We start from the raw sequence: 13,516 nt of genomic DNA on the forward strand, positions 1-13,516 counted from the left end.
ATGACCACAGCAGCAGCTTAACTGTTCTTTACAGATACCTGTCGGGCCGCAGCACCTTCTCATCCTTGACTTCACCCCCTTGCTGTTGACACCTGTCAAAATACCCGTTTTTTAAATCGAGTTTTAAAAGGATCCGTTCTAATTAAAATGTTGCAGTTCCCAAGTGGCCTGTGAATGGAGCTGTAAGATACAGTCATTGGCCAAACCCTGGAAGTAATGAGAGAATTTAATCTAACTGTAACAAAATATAGCTGGTCCTGCTGCAATGCAGGATAAGATTTCGCCCATTTAAGACGGAGATGAAGGAGGAATTTCTTCTCTCAGAGGGTCGTGAATCTTTGGAATTCTCTACCCCAGAGAGCTGTGGAGGCGGAGTCATGGAATATATCCAAGGCGGAGATTGACATATTTTTGTGTTACAGGGGAGTCGAGGGTTATGGGGAGCGGGCAGGAAAGTGGGGTTGAGGCCAAGACCAGATGAGCCATGATCTCATTGAATGGCGGAGCAGGCCCGAGGGGCCGAATGGCCGACTCCTGCTCCTATTTCTTATGTTCTTATGTTAATGCAGTTGTTTTCCAGCACAAGTGAATTTGAACCATTGGGCACCCCCCCCCCCCAACTCGCATATGTCCCTACCTCAGGTGCCCACCTCAGATACCCACCCCGCCACATTCCCTATTGTCAGCCACTCTCGCTTTCTCTATGTTCTCGTCTTCAAGCATTTACGCATAATTTTTCTGATTGTTAAAAATGAATGGATTCAAAATTATGAGCTAGGAATGCTCAACTTTTTCGGTATGCACTAGAAGTAAACAAATTGTGAGTTTGCTAATAAACATAAGAATTAGTAGCAGGAGTAGGCCATATGGCCCCTCGAGCCTGCTCCACCATTCAATAAGATCATGGCTGATCATCGACCTCAATTCCACTTTCCCGCCCAATCCCCATATCCCTTGATTCCCCTAGAGTCCAAAAATCTATCGATCTCAGCCTTGAATATACTCAACGACTGAGCCTCCACAGCCCTCTGGGGCAGAGAATTCCAAAGATTCACAACCCTCTGAGTGAAGAAATTCCTCCTCATCTCAGTCTTAAATGGCCGACCCCTTATCCTGAGAATGTGCCCCCCTGGTTCTAGACACTCCAACCTCTCAGCATCTAATGCAAAAGCAAAATACTGCAGATGCTGGAAATCTGAAATAAAAACAGAAAATGCTGGAAACACTCAGCAGGTCGGGCAGCATCTGTGGAGAGAGAAACAGAGTTAACGTTTCAGGTCAATGACCTTTCATCAGAACTGGAAAAAGTTAGAGATGCAACAGGTTATAAGCAAATGCAGAGGCAGGGACGGGGAGGGGGGGCGGAGGGGAGGAAGGAACAAAAGGGAAGGTCTGTGATAGGGTAGAAGGCAGGAGAGATTAAATGACAAAAGGGATGAATGTGCAAGGCAAAAGGAGATGGTAATGGGACAAGTAAAGGAACAAAAGATGGCACTATTTGAGGGGTAAATGGGAATGGCAGATTCAACAACAGCTGCCATGTGGAAAAATAAGGGCTGAGGTTATGGTCTGAAATTGTTGAACTCAATGTTGAGTCCAGAAGGCTGTAAAATGCCTAATCGAAAGATGAGGTGCTGTTCCTCGAGCTTACACTGAGCTTCATTGGAACAGTGTAAGAGGCCGAGGACAGAGAGGTCTGAGTGGGAGTGGGGCAGAGAATTAAAGTGACAGGCGACCGGAAGCTCGGGGTCATGCTTATGGACTGAATGGTGGTGTTCCACAAAGCGGCCACCCAATCTGCGTTTGGTGTCCCCAATGTAGAGGAGGCTCCTTCTGCCAGCCTTCTGAACTCAAAAACGCGCTTGAGAGATTTTTTAAAAAGTGAATATACAGCGGCGAAGCGAAGCTGCCGGCCCTGAAATACACTTCGCACAAGGAGCTCGCAATGCCTGTGCGTGGAGAGCTTCGGGTTTTCCAAAATTCACTTCAAATCAACGGACTGTAGTGGGGATCCCCTAGTGCGAGCTGCCGTGACGTCAGCACGCTGCCTGAGCAGCCAATCAAAATGCAGGGTTCTCACAGACGGCGAACAAGGGCGCTGGTAAGCTCCTAACATTCAAACCTTTTCAAAATAGTTAGAGAGAGCAAAAGAAAGATCAAGGCTCTCACGTGGGAAAAAGGCAAACCTGAAGTAAAGATGGGAACAAGCTTTAAAAAAAATGTAAAAACATTTCTTTGAAAAGTTTCTTAAAAATTTTAATTGTTATTAAAATGGTCAAATTTCATGCTGGGCAAATTTAAAATTACTTTTCCAGGCTCCTAATCTTTGTTTAGCAGTCAATACGCTTGTTAAAAAAAACAGTTGTACCTAATCCCTCTGGATCTAACTTTTAGTGGGGAATTTAACAGCGTAATTACTGCGGAAGAGCCGAAGTTTTCGTCAGTCTCCCTGATCTGGGTGATTTCACTGATTGACGGCACTGTGGGGTGTGGGGAGGGGGGTGCGGAGGGAGAGTGCAGCCTGTGTCGGAGTGGTCAATGACGGACCACAACCTCAGCACGCGCCAAATCCCAGAAGTTGCAGCCTGTTCCAAAATCGCCCAGTTTCAAAGACCGCACATTCCGAGCCTTCAATTTTGGAAATTAGGAATTTCAATTAATAATGAGAAGCAAAGGCTGATCAAAACTGTTCAGGTAAAGAGCTGCTCCAGACTGCCACCAGGTGGCCGGAGCTCGGAACTACAGTCTGCCGCCTCGGTTGGACAATCTTATTAAAATGTGACAACGCCAGATCGTAGGGCCGCCAGCTCTGGTCGGACGTACCCCTGGAGGCTTCATCACATGACCTCCCACCGCCAGCCAGCCCCGCCCCCCCCCCACACTCCCGCAATTGGTCGCCCGACACGTCCATCCTCGTGGAGCCCCGCCTTCCCATGGCAACCGAGACTGCGAACACCCTCCTTCACCCGATTGGATGATTCTTGACTGTCCGTCAAACAGCCTTTTGTCCCCATAACCGAGATTTTTTATTACTAACAAACAGAATTGTTCAACGGACATATTTTTTTTAAAAACCACGATTTTTAATGCCCTTATGATTTTTCTCCTAGATTTTCGCAGAAGTGTCCTGGGCATTCCGGGAGACACCAGGACAATCCTAGAGGGTTGGCGACCCCACAAGATGTGGATACAATTAATATTGAAAATCCAATCGACGTTGTTGACATAGGACTCTTGAATGGAAGGATGAGAGGTGATCTCATTGAAACATACAAAAATTCTTACAGTGTTTGACAGGGTAGATGCAGGGAGGATGTTTCCCCCTGGCTGGGGAGTCTAGAACCAGGGGTCACAGTCTCAGAATAAGGGGTCGGCCATTTAGGACTGAGATGAGGAGGAATTTCTTCACTCAGAGGGCGGTGAATCTTTGGAATTCTCTACCCCAGAGGGCTGTGGAGGCTCAGTCATTGGGTATATTCAAAACAGAGATCGATAGATTTTTGGATATTAAGGGAATCGAGGGATATGGGGATAGGGCAGGAAAGTGGAGATGAGGTAGAAGATCAGCCGTGATCTTATTGAATGGCGGAGCAGGCTCAAGGGGCCAAATGGCCGACTCCTGCTCCTATTTCTTATGTTCATATGTTCTAACTTAACATACTATTTTTAGCATCATATAAATAGATGCTTGTCACTTTAATTTATAAACAGAAACTGCTGGAAATACTCAGCAGCAAATGTTCATTCTCACTTTTTTTCCCCTGCGTGGCCGCGCTCCTTAGCGGGAGCCTTGCTTAGCAGGTCAGGCAGCATCTATGGAGTTAACGTTCCAGGTCTGTGATCCTTCTCACTTTGACGTGTTGCCTGATCAATTTCAAATCCTCACCCTCGTCTCTAAATCCAACTAGAGGCTCACTCCACCCTATCTCTGCAACCCCCTTCACCGATACACCTCCCCCGCAACCGCGCATCTCCCCACAAATAGTCTGCTCCTCTGATTTTAATCGTTCCACCATTGGCAGCCGTGCCTTCAGCTGCCAAGGCCCCAAGCTCCCGAATTTCCTCCCTAAACCTCTCCACCTCTCTCTCCTCCTTTAAGACGCTCCTTAAAACCTCCCTCTTTGACCAAACTTTTGATCACCTGTCCTCATATCTCCTTATGTGGCTCGGTGTCAAATTCTGGTGGACAACGTTCCTATGAAGCGCCTTGGGACCGTTTACTATGTTAAAGGCGCTATATAAATGTAAGTTGTTGTTGTTGTTGACTGTGACCTTTGGTTGGGCCCCCATTCATAGAAACATAGAAACATAGAAAATAGGAGCAGGAGTAGGCCATTCGGCCCCTCGAGCCTGTTCCACCATTCAATGCGATCATGGCTGATCATCCAAATTCAGTACCCGGTCCCTGCCTTCTCCCCATATCCCTTGATCCCTTTAGCCTTAAGAAATATATCCAACTCATTCTTGAATATATTTAATGAATTGGCCTCTACTGCCTTCTGTGGTAGAGAATTCCACAGGTTCACCACTCTCTGGGTGAAGAAATTCCTCCTCATCTCTGTCCTCAATGGCTTACCCCTTATCCTTAGACTGTGACCCCTGGTTCTGGACTCCCCGACCATCGGGAACATCCTTCCTGCACTTCACCCTTTCATCTGTGGCAGATTTCTCAGCTGCCTGGTCTTACTCTCCGAGATTCCTTCCTTAATCCTATCTCTCCCTGCCTCTCCTCCTTTAAAAAAACTCCTCAAAACCCATCTCTTTGAGCAAGTTGTTGGTCGCCCACCTCTGAATCTCTCCTTTCTTGGCTCGGGGTCCGCTTACATTTTGTACATCTGCGATCGGCCTCATGGGAGGTGGGTTTTTTTTGTTGACGACAGGGTTCGTCCAGGCCAACAAGGCTCAAGTCATGCACTCAGTCCATTGCAGCTGCCGAGGGCGCCGACGCCACCTTGTTTATATTACAGCCCTGCTTGCCAAAGCAAAGGAGCTGCCATCAGTGACAGGGTTTTAATACCAACACAGCATTAGACACACTCCAGTCAGTCGGTGCCTTGAAGCAAGGTAGCCGGCTGCAGTAAGTGAAACTTAAATGGTCGTCACAGAGTCACTGTCAAGGGCAAATTAATTTTCCTGCAGGGCAATTGACATTTCTATGCAGACTGTACTAAAACTCAACACAGTCACAGTCAATTGAAAATAAATCAGCCAGTTCCCAGCAGGAACAATGTTAGGGAAATCAATGAATGCTGCCTTAGAATCATAGAATGATACAGCACAGGAGGAGGCCATTCGGCCCATCACAAGAGTAGGGGAGTTATCCCAATATTTATGTCCTGACCAATACTTATCCCTCAGCCAACATCACTAAAACAGATTATCTGGTCGTTATCACATTGCTGTTTGTGGGAGCTTGCTGTGCGCAAATTGGCTGCCGCGTTTCCCACGCGGGGCAGCACGGTGGCATAGTGGTTAGCACTGTTGCCTCACAGCGCCAGGGACCCGGGTTCAAATCCGGCCTCGGGTGACTGTGTGGAGTTTGCACATTCTCCCCGTGTTTGCGTGGGTTTTCTCCGGGTGCTCCGGTTTCCTCCCACAGTCCAAAGATGTGCGGGTTAGGTTGATTGGCTATGATAAATTGACCCTTAGTGTTAGGGGGATTAAATACGTGGGGTTACGGGGATAGGGTGGGGTATGTGTTGGTGTAGGGGTTACGGGGATCGGGTGGGATATGTGTCGGTGCAGGCTCGATGGGCCGAAATGGCCTCTATCTGCACTGTGGGGATTCTGTGAATCTGTGAATCTGTGAATTACAACAGTGACTCCACTTCAAAAGTACTTCATTGGCTATAAAGCTCTTTGGGACGTCCAGTGGTCGTGAAAGGCGCTATAGAAATGCAAGTCTTTCTTTCTTTTTTTCTTTTCGTGCCTGTGACGGCTCTTTCAGTGTCAGTCGTGGCTCAGTGGGCAGCACTCTCGCCTCTGAGTCAGACGCTTGTGGGTTCAAGTCCCCCTCCGGGGACCTGTGCACAACAATCTAGGCTGACACTCCAGATGGGACGTTAAAGCGAGGCCCCGTCTGTGCCATGGGATGTAAAAGATCCCACGGCACTATCCCAAAGAAGAGCAGGGGAGTTATCCCCAGTGTCCTGGCCAATATTTATCCCTCAATCAACATCACAAAAACAGATTATCTGGTCGCTATCATGTTGCTGTTTGTGGGACCTTGCTGTGTTCAAATTGGCTGCTGCGTTTCCCACATTACAACAGTGACTACACTTCAAAACTACTTCATTGGCTGTAAAGAGCTTTGGGACGTCCGGTGGTCGTGAGAGATGCTATATAAATGCAAGTCTTTCTTTTGAAGGAGCTGTCCAAGTAGCTTTCCTCATAGCCCTGCTAATTTTTTCTTTACAATTATTTATCCAATTCCCTTTTAGAAAGCTATGATTGAAACTGCTTCCACCCCCCTCTCAGGCCCAAACTCACACCCAGGCAAGTAGTCGCAAAAGTTTCCTACTTTCATCCAAACAGAAATAAAAGTGAAAGGAAAAGGAATTCATCCCAGATGTGACTTCAGTTGCCTTAACTCCAGAGAACCTTCTGAGAGAGCCTTGACAAAGCTGAGTGTGGTCCACGGCAGTTCTCCCTCTGTTGGCTGCCCTCCTGTCGCTCAAAGAACCAACAGCATAAAACACGGGATAAACCCACTGTTGAATTAAGACAGCCTATTCATAGAAACATAGAAGATAGGAGCAGGAGTAGGCCATTCGGCCCCTCGAGACTGCTCCGCCATTCAATGAGATCATGGCTGATCGTCCAAATTCAGTACCCTGTCCCTGCTTTCTCCCCATATCCCTTGATCCCTTTAGCCTTAAGAAATATATCTAAGTCCTTCTTGAATATATTTAATGAATTGGCCTCAACTGCCTTTTGTGGTAGAGAATTCCACAGGTTCACCACTCTCTGGGTGAAGAAATTCCTTCTCATCTCTGTCCTAAATGGCTTACCCCTTATCTTTAGACAGTGACCCCTGGTTCTGGACTCCCCCGCCATCGGGAACATCCTCCCTGCATCTAGTCTGTCTAGTCCTGTTGGAATTTTATAAGTTTCAATGAGATCCCCTCTCATTCTTCTAAACTCCAGCGAATATAAGCCCAATCGACCCAATCTCTCCTCATTCGTCATTCCGGCCATCCCAGGTATCAGTCTGGTGAATCTTCGCTGCACTCCCTCCATGGCAAGAACATCCTTCCTCAGATAAGGCGACCAAAACTGCACACAATACTCAAGATGTGGTCTCACCAAGGCCCTGTACAACTGCAGCAAGACATCCTTGCTCTTGTACTCGAATCCTCTCGCTACGAAGGCCAACATAAATCCACTGTTGAATTAAGGCAGTCTATTCCAGGAAATTAAACACATGTCGCTGGTCCCAAAGGTTTGCACGCTGGGCCCAGCACATATGTCAAGACTGGCTCCTCACTGAATGTAAAATGGTCAAGAGAAAGGCACCAAGGTCCAAAAGAGGGACAAAAAAAAATCACTCAGTAAAAGCTCGAAGTCCAGAGTCAATTTTAGGATCCAGAGAAAAATACATGCTCACAGAATTAGTATTTGTTAGTATATCTAAATAAATGATTTGAAGTTAGCTGGATTTTCTTTATCGCTTCTTGAAGGAAATCATTTTACCATATAATAGGCTCATTACCAAAATTGACCGCAGAATAGGCTTGTTACCAAAACTGACCACATAAAAGGCTTGTTAGCCAAAGTGACACCCAAGGAATAAAAGGGGCAGTAGCAGCATGGGTACAACATTGGCTAAAGGATAGAAAACAGAGAGTTATGGCAAATGGTTTTTCAGACTAGGGAGGTATACAGTGGTAACAACAGAAAACGCTGGATAAACTCAGCAGGCCAGGCAGCATCTGTAGAGAGAGAAACAGAGTTAACGTTTCAGGTCGATGACCTTTCGTCAGAACTGGAAAAAAGCAGGAAATGGAAAGCAGGTTTAGGGGTGGGAAAAGGGGGAGGGGATGAAAGAACAAAAGGGAAGGTCAGTGATAGGATAGAAAGCAGGAGAGATTAAGAGACATTGAGAGACATTAAGACCTCCAGAGGACAGTAGGTACAGGAGTGTCAAAATTCCACGGTGCGGGGGATAGCTTGCCAATTCATTTGTATGAAATTCCTTTGATATTTTAAAGGTAGTGTTAACCTATTGATTTTAAATACTCAGCAACTCGAGGAACAGCACCTCATCTTTCGATTAGGCACTTTACAGCCTTCTGGACTCAATATCGAGTTCAACAATTTCAGATCATAACCTCAGCCCCTATTTTTTCCAGATGGCAGCTGTTGATGATTCTGCTATTCCCATTTACACCTCTTCTAGACCCGTCTTTTGTTTATTTACTTGTCCCATTACCATCTCCTTTTGCCTCGCACCATCATCCCTTTTGTAATTTAATCCCTCCTGCCTTCTATCCTATCACAGACCTTCCCTTTTGTTCTTTCCTCCCCTCCCCCCTTTCCCTACCCCTGCACTTCCTTAAAATCTGTTACATCTCCAACTTTTTCCAGTTCTGACGAAAGGTCATCGACCTGAAACATTAACTCTGTTTCTCTCTCCACAGATGCTGCCTGACCTGCTGAGCGTCGACAGCATTTTCTGTTTTTATTATAGCAGAGAGAGTAATTTCATTCAAATGCATTAAGCATTCGTCTGCTAACCACACACAGTGGAGATAATTTTGACTTTGGGCGTTCGTGTAAAACGTGCGATATCGGCTCGGCTCCTCGTTGAACACCTCTCCCGATCCATTGAAGTCAACTTGACTGCGGATGGTATTTCTGAATCTCAGAGGATGTCCAACTTGATCATTGCGTTGGTCACTGTCCCAAGGCTGCCCCAACTTTCATTTCCTGTATTCACTCTGGGCTATTTACCGGGCAAAGGTGTCTACTACCTCTCATGGCTTCCCTACCACACTGGGCAATGAAACAGTCACTCATTGCATTCACCAATTCTAACTCTAAATCACTTGAGGTTTCCCCAACTTATACATGGTTGATTGAAGTCACCCATTAAAATAACCTACCTGCTCTCACATACTAATTGGCCTCATCCTTTTAGACTGCCTTTTCTCATCCAGCAATGAGCTGCTTCTTAAATGAGTCCAATGTTTGACCTTATCCATTCTTCCTGACAACCTGCTCCAGCTGTCAATCATTGTTGATTTGATGAAAGGAATCTCCAGAAGGCCCTTTTCAGAAACTTTCATTTTTCTAGTCTTAGCTGGACAATGTTGTTTCTAGACCCATAAATTGGACATCTTACAGCCCAGCGTGACAACTTATAAACCACTTAACAATCCTGCACTGACACGGATCAACGTAAAATAATGCAGATGGTTCAAATCAATGATAAGCAGCATTTATCAGTGCATACATTGACTTTTAACAATAGGTTTGCACAGATGATCGAACTAATCGCAAGCGCGTAAGGCTTAACAAACTTAATTTAATGAGCTCTCTTGGGGAATTTATCCCAAATTAACATTGATAATATGGAATCCAAACCAATATTAATCATGATGTGTTTAATTCATAGTTAAAATAGCACCTCAAGGCTGGCATATATATATATATATTCCTTTTATTCATTCACAGGGTGTGGGCGTCGCTGGCAAGGCCAGCATTTATTGCCCGTCCCTAATAAAAGGGATATTGGTCAAGATTGGGTAAATGGAGTTGAGTTACAAATCAGCCAAGATCTAATTGGATGGTGTAACAGGCTCGAGGGGCCGATTGGCCTCCTCCTGTTCCTATGTCTGTGCCACGAATGGGCTTTTTAAAAAATTTGTTTATGGGATGTGGGCGTCGCTGGCAAGGCCAGCATTTATTGCCCGTCCCTAGTTGCCCTTGAGAAGGTGGTGGTGAGCTGCCTTCTTGAACCGCTGCAGTCCGTGTGGTGAAGGTGCTCCCACAGTGCTGTTAGGGAGGGAGTGCCAGGATTTTGACCCAGCGACGATGAAGGGACAGCGATATATTAACAAGCCAGAATGGTTTGTGGCTTGGAGGGGAACTTGGAGGAGATGGTGTATATATATCTATGAAACTGAGATATTAAATAACAACAGCCGATTAACAGTGACAGTGTGTCTCCGATTAGTGGTAAAACGACTGGAAGAATCTCTGCCCCAAGGAATCCTTCTGCGAAAGAACAAGACAAATTAAGCTGACAAGTTCACGTCAGAATTAATATGATGAGCACTTGTAAATATGCAAGGAGAGTGTGTGCAGGAGATATCAGATACAGGGGGAGGTGATAGCCCTCCGCGATCCTGCCTAAAATCAGCTGGGAGCGAAGCATGGAAGGTTTGGCTCCTGTGGCCTGGGAATGTGGCAGAAGAAAGGCAGGTAGATGCCAGGGGTGCGGACCACCGCACCCTCCCCCCCACCCCCCACCCCCACTTCCAGGCCGTGTATCAATAGGGGATCCCCACCCCAACCACCAGCCCACATCCTTCATCGTCGCTGGGTCAAAATCCTGGAACTCCCTCCCTAACAGCACCTTCACCACACAGACTGCAGCGGTTCAAGAAGGTGGCTCACCACCACCTTCTCAAGGGCAATTAGGGATGGGCAATGAATGCTGGCCTTGCCAGCGACGCCCACGTCCCATGAACGAATTTTTAAAAAATCTCCTCCAACCCGCCAGCTGTTTATTGATAGGGGACCCCCACCCCAAGCACCAGCCCACACTTCCTCCACTCCCATTGGCTCTGGTGCTGCCATCCTCCATTCCCAGTACCTGCTGTCCAAGAGAAGATGGGAGCAGCGGTTAAGGCCTAAAGTTGTTGAACTCAATGTTATGCCCGGAAGGCTGTAGGGTGCCGTGTAGAAAGATCAGGTGCTGCTCCTCAAGCTTACGTTGAGCTTCATTATAACAGTGGAGGAGGCTGGGGACAGAGAGGTGGGATGGAGAATTAGAGTGACAAGATACTTTTAGACGCCAGAGAAGTGAGGTAAAGGATACCTAACTACTATTACCCAGCAAGATGAACTTAATGGCCACGCCGGACTTTTCTCAATCTAACAGAGGAGCTGCTTCTTTGTAGGCTTCCTTTCACCAGCGAGGTGGTCCGAGACCGATGTGACCTGTTGCAGGTTGGCATGGCTCTGTCAATGGCAGTCAAGGTCACCAGTGGCTTGCACTTTTTGGTCTCAGGGTCTTTCCAGAGGACCATTGGCAACATCACTAACGTCAATCCTTCAGCAGTCAATTGCAACAAGCGACTGAGGACTTGTTCCAAACAAACATCACATCCCCATAAGATGACCACATGGACAGAATCTGACCCCTTAATTCTGTTAAAGGTGTCGATCATATTCCCTCAAGTCTAGGCTTTCCCAATGTAAAAATTCCCAGCTCTCTACACCCGCCCTGGTAACTGCGAGCCCTTAAATTAGCTATCAATCAAGGGTCCCTTTTCTCAACCTTTTCTAAGGCCTCAATATCCCCACCAGGTGAAGGTCCAAAACTGGACACAGGATTTTAGCTGCAGCCAGATCAAGGCCTTGTCCAAGGAAAGGATTGCACTTCTAGTTTTATATTTTATTTTATTTTTATTCATTTGTGGGATGTAGACATCGCTGGCAAGGCCAGCGTTTATTGCCCATCCCGAGTCGCCCTTGAGAAGGTGGTGGTGAGCCGCCTTCTTGAACCGCTGCAGTCCGTGTGGTGAAGGTGCTCCCACAGTGCTGTTAGGAAGGGAGTTCCAGGATTTTGACCCAGCGATGATGAAGGAATGGCCGATATATTTCCAAGTCAGGATGGCGTGTGACTTGGAGGTGAACTTGTAGTGGTGGTGGCCTCTCTGTACATCCTAACACCCTATCTGTTTCTACAATAGCCTCGCAACACTGGGCATGGACTTTCGAAGAGTCAGTAACTAGAACCCCCGGGTTCTTCTGCTCAGGTGATCTGTTTTTAGTGATGTTCGTTGAGGGATAAATATCGGCCAGGGCACCGGGAAGAACTCCCCTGCTCTTCTTCAAAATAGTGCCGTGGGATCTTTTACGTCCTCCTGAGAAGACAGACCGGGCCTCGGTTTAACGTCTCATCCAAAAAATAGCACCTTCAACAGTGCAACTCACCCTCAGCACTGCACTGGAGTGTCAGTTTAGATTTATATACTCAAGTCTCTGGAGTGGGACTATGAACTCACAACCTTCTGACTCAGAGACGAGCATGCTACCAACTGAACCAAGGCTGACTGCAATCACCAGTGTCCTGGCCAATATTTATCCCTCAATCAACAGAACTAAAACAGATTATCTGGTCATTATCACATTGCTGTTTGTGGGAGCTTGCTGTGTGCAATTGGCTGCTGTGTTTCCTACATTACATAGAAACATAGAAGATATGAGCAGGAGTAGGCCATTCGGCCCCTCGTGCCTGCTCTGCCATTCAATGAGATCATGGCTGATCATCCAAATTCAGTACCCTGTTCCTGCCTTCTCTCCATATCCCTTGATCCCTTGAGCCTTAAGAAATAAATCCAACTCCTTCTTGAATATATTTAATGAATTGGCCTCTGCTGCCTTCTTTGGTAGAGAATTCCACAGGTTCACCACTCTCTGGGTGAAGAAATTCCTCCTCATCTCTGTCCTAAATGGCTTACCCCTTATCTTTAGACTGTGACCCCTGGTTCTGGACTCCCCGACCATCTGGAACATCATTCCAGCATCTAGTCTGTCTAGTCCTGTTAGAATTTTATAAATTTCAATGAGATCCCCTCTCATTCTTCTAAACTCCAGCGAGTACAAGCCCAATCGACCCAATCTCTCCTCATACGTCATTCCTGCCATCCCAGGTATCAGCCTGGTGAATCTTCGCTGCACTCTTTCTATGGCAAAAACATCCTTCCTCAGATAAGGCGACCAAAACTGCACACAATACTCAAGATGTGGTCTCACCAAGGCCCTGTACAACTGTAGCAAGACATCCTTGTTCCTGTACTCAAACCCTCTCACTACGAAGACCAACATACCATTTGCCTTCTTAACCACCTGCTGCACCTGCATGCTTACTTTCAGCGACTGGTGCACAAGGATGCCCAGGTCTCGTTGCACTTCCCCTTCTCCCAATCTATTGCCATTCAGATAATAATCTGCCTTCTTGTTTTTGACACCAATGTGGATAACCTCACATTTATCCACGTTATATTGCATCTGCCATGCTTCTGCCCAATCACCCAACCTGTCCAAATCATACTGGAGTTTCTCGGCATCCTCCTCACAGCACACATGCCCACCCAGCTTTGTGTCGTCTGCAAACTTGGAGATATTACATCTAGTTCCCTCGTCCAGATCATTAATATATATTGTGAATAGCTGGGGTCCAAGGACCGATCCCTGCGGTACCCCACTGCCTGCCACTCGGAAAAAGAGCCGTTTATTCCAACTCTTTGCTTTCTGTCTGCCAACCAGTTCTCTATCCAAGTCA

The sequence above is a fragment of the Somniosus microcephalus genome, chromosome 10 (assembly GCF_052327205.1).
Source record: "Somniosus microcephalus isolate GS21.2 chromosome 10, FLI_Smic_1.0, whole genome shotgun sequence".
NCBI classification, from domain to species: Eukaryota; Metazoa; Chordata; class Chondrichthyes; order Squaliformes; family Somniosidae; genus Somniosus; species Somniosus microcephalus.